This window comes from Grammomys surdaster, unplaced genomic scaffold, assembly GCF_004785775.1.
Source record: "Grammomys surdaster isolate TR1022 unplaced genomic scaffold, NIH_TR_1.0 126176, whole genome shotgun sequence".
Classification (NCBI taxonomy): Eukaryota; Metazoa; Chordata; class Mammalia; order Rodentia; family Muridae; genus Grammomys; species Grammomys surdaster.
In genome coordinates, this window is record NW_021620983.1 from 942,561 (window position 1) to 946,639 (window position 4,079).

Genomic DNA, 4,079 nt, shown 5'->3' on the forward strand with positions numbered 1-4,079 from the left:
CTTGGGGGATTGATGGACTGGCTCCATGAGGCAGAGTCCAGGCCACTGTGATGGGGTGGGGGTTTCTTGGGAAGCATCTTAGGTGCACTGTCTATCCCTTTGCACCCAGCACAGCCAAGGTGTTCTCTATGATCAGCCTCCTGCCCTGGCAGATGGAGTTATTGTTGGCCCCATGACTGCATTCGGTGGTGAAGGCTCCACTGCACATTGCAGACAAAGGCTTTTCACTAGTATGTGCCTACGTATAGATCAGAACTCATCGGCAGATGAGTTCTTTTCACACCCTGTGCAGCAATGGCATGTAGATGTGGCTGTACTTCTAGCAAATGTGTCATACTCGGGACATGGTGGTGGGTTCCACAAAGGTGCTATAAACTTCAACTGTGACATAGGTGGCATGAGCTTGGTTACGTGTTCAGGAGAGGTTTGTATGAGTTGCAGAGGATGAACCCATCCTTGACCTTGACATCCAACATGGTGGCAGAGATGTTTGAGGCTTCCTTTTTCTTTTCTTGGATGGGTCAGTGCCACTGTGGAGAAGGGGACTCCAAAGAAGTAGAGATCTCAGAGTCTGAGGTAGCAGGGTGCTTGAGAGACCAGGCATGAAGTTGGGGAGAACCCAAGTCCCATAAGGCTTCAAGGTGAAGGGTGTAAGCCCCAAACACAGCAAGATGGATGTGAAGGGAACACTGGCTGACATAACCTGGCTTAATTCAAGGCATCTAGAGATAGACTAGGCTTGAGCCTTTCTAGCTGAGCAGAGCCACTGCTGCAAGCACCTGCTAGAACACATGGTTATTTAAGGTCATCAGAGAGTCTCACCAACCACTCTAGAGTGGAGTACATGCATAATCCACATGTTCACCTGGACTGGGATTTGTTCTATGAGCTGGATCATTTGGAGCTGCTGCTGCAGCTGCTGCTGCTGCAGCTGCTGCTGCCGACACAGGATCTGCTTTCAGACCCATGGGTCTCCCGGAGCATCTGTGCTTTGCTGGTTCACTGCCGTCTTGGTGCCACAGAGTGCCTCCACAGGTCACATTAGTTTTGGATACTTTGTCTTTGGGTAAATCGCTTATTTACTGAGGTTTGGCTGTCAGGGAAGCCTCTGTCTTTAAGTAAAGGATGGACTCTGTGCTCAGCTTTTCCTTCAAGACCCATGAGCCCCTATTGTCTCCTGATGACTGACAGTCCTTGCTGCTTTGACTGGGTAGTTGGTGGCTCGGGATGGCTCTGAAGAATTATCTGAAGGCACTAGCTTCTCACTGACATTCATGATGAGGACAGGAGAATGCTCATTGCAACTTTTCTTGCGTTCCATGAACTTAGAGGGACTGAAGACCCAACACAGCACTTCTCTCAGATGTGAGTCTCCTGCCGTCCATTTTGGTTTGACTGTGTCCTCTGTCACTTCATTACCATTCCCTGGGGAGTTCATTGAGTACCTGTTTTATTGTGGTTGCTCACCCTAACCCCCCTCCAAATTGATGTACTGTGGCTTTGCCTTCTTGTGCCTAGACACGGTGCGAGCATCATGGTGTTGGGAAGAGTCCTGGTGACTTGTCCCCTCTCTGCTACCAATCCCTGCTGTTGGGAAACTTTACTCCTATTTTGTGGAATGTGCATTCCCAGTAATTTGCTCTTTTCTGTCTTTATCTCATGAGTCATTCTTATGGCCTGAAGCTGCAACCTCATAACTGTTAAGACTTAACATTTATACATTGAAACACAACCTCAGAATAGGCCTATGTTTGGAGACAGCCTTTTTTAAATCTTCATTTATTACTACATGTTAGTAATATAAAATTGATTCTATTATGATACTTTCATATATGTATATGTATATAATGCATTTTATTGGTTATAGTCACTCTTCCTTACCCTTTACTATCCTGTTAAAACTTTTTTGTTTGTTTGTTTGTTTTTGTTTTTCAAGACAGAGTTTCTCTGTATAGCCCTGGCTGTCCTGGAACTCATTCTGTAGACCAGGCTGGCCTCGAACTCAGAAATCCGTCTGCCTCTGCCTCCCAAGTGCTGGGATTAAAGGTGTGTGCCACCACTGCCCGGCCTGTTAATATAATACTTTAATTAGTGCATTTCTCTTCCCATATTTTGTTGCCATTGCCTTCCTCTTCCCCCTCCTCCTCCTCCTCCTCCTCCTCCTTCTTCCCCTTCCCTCCCCCACCCCCCACTTCATTTACAGGAGCATTGGTGAGAGGTTATTTATAGGACCCTGAGTACTTTACTAATACCTACAACACTGGTACAAAAGGAGACAGTGTCTGTAACAAGGTAATTAAACTAAAATGAAGGCAGTAGAGTGGTCCTTACCTAGGGTGGCTGGTCTCAGTAGAGTGGGTCCTTAACCAATATGACCGATCTCTTTATAAGCAGAAGAGATTTGGAAACAGGGAATGAGGACATGGGGAGATGACCACCAGAAAGTCAAGGAGAGGCATTCACAAGAAATTAATTCTGCAAGGACCTTGACCTTGGCTTTCAAGCTCCTGATTATGGAATCATGACTTTCTAATGTTAAACTGCCTCTTCTGTGCCTGCTGGTGCTTTGTTGTGGCAGCTTAAACAGGCTAATGTAATTGCCATTTTAACAAATTCCTGGAAGATTGTCTGAGTTAGTAAAGTACTTGTCTTGTAAGCATAAGGAACTGAGTTCAATCCCTGGGACCCAACTGGGCATTGGTGGTGTACAGTTGTAATCCCAGAGGTGGGAAGGTGGAGACAGGTAGATCCCTGGGGCTCACTGGCCAGCCAGTCTAGCCAGCTTGTTGAGTTCCAAGATAATGAGAGACAGTGTCGCAAGAAACAAGGTGGATATCTTCTGAAGAACAACATGTGTGATTGTCCTCTGGCCTCCACATGCTTGTTCAAGCATGTGTGGTGCCAGGTACATGATTCAATCTTTTTCAGGTTCAGAGCTGTCAGAGTCCCTGATGCTTTTGTGACTGATGTCTAGGGCTTTTGAGGTAAACATGAGCACCTGGAGGAACTTCTCATTTTAGGGACTCAGTAGGCTAGTTGCTTGCTCCAAAGTCAATCCCAAAAGACATGCTCTGAAATATTACATGTTGTTTGAAGATCACCTTTGCTCTGCCTTTCATGAATTCTGCATGCTTTGACTCATAGTTCAATATGCCAAAAAGTCACCAATCTTGGGACTTTATATGTGATTTCTTCACAATGATTTTTTTTTTTTTTTTGGAATGAGATATAGATCCCATTACATCTGTATTTATTTTGCATTGTGGGATTTTTTTCTTTTCTTATTAACAGTTTAAATCTAATAAAAGTTTTGGCTATATATTTATGTATGTGTCCATGTGTATATTGGTACACATGTATATGCTAGTGCACTTGGAGGCCAGAGAACAAACTAGCTGTCATTCCTCTAGAATGTTACCACATTATTCTCAAGGCAGGGTTTCCCATTCACCCTGAGATTTCGCATTAGGTTAGGCTAGGTCACCAGCAAGCTCTAGGGATCTATCTGTTTCTTCCCGAAGCATTGGGATTTCAGGTGCATGCCACAATGTCTTTTTATTTTATGTAGATTCTTGGAACCCAAATTAAATCCTTATGCTAGAAGGGAAAGTACTTTACTGATGGGACTATTTCCCCAGACCTAAAACCTTAATATTGTAAAGTTAATTCTATTTGTCAAGGCTAACCAAATGCAAATGCTAATAAAACAGTAGAACCTCCTATTTACAGAGACATAGTCTTTGGTTTTTAAGCCATGGGTTCATTTGAACACCATTGTTCATGCTTAGCAATGGCAGCTGGCATCCACTGGCTATTTAGCGGCAAGGCAATTAGCATTTGGTTCTTGCAATGACTATATTAGGTCGTCACCTCAGACTGCCATAACAAAATACCATGGAGTGGATGGCTTGAGCCACAGGAATCTATTCCTCACAATTCTGGAGTCTAAGTGTAAGATGTCAGTGTAGCAAAGTTCCGGTGAGGCCTTTCCTTCAGGTTTGAAGATGACTAACTTCTCCTTGTGTCTTTAATACACACACACACACACACACACACACACACACACACACACACACACA

At 44.3% G+C, this 4,079-nt stretch overlaps 1 pseudogene; it reads right to left on the minus strand.

Annotated features, from left to right (window-relative positions):
- Positions 1-415: 415 nt before the first annotated feature.
- Positions 416-4,079, minus strand: part of LOC114612573 — a 108,107-nt pseudogene continuing 104,443 nt past the window's right edge.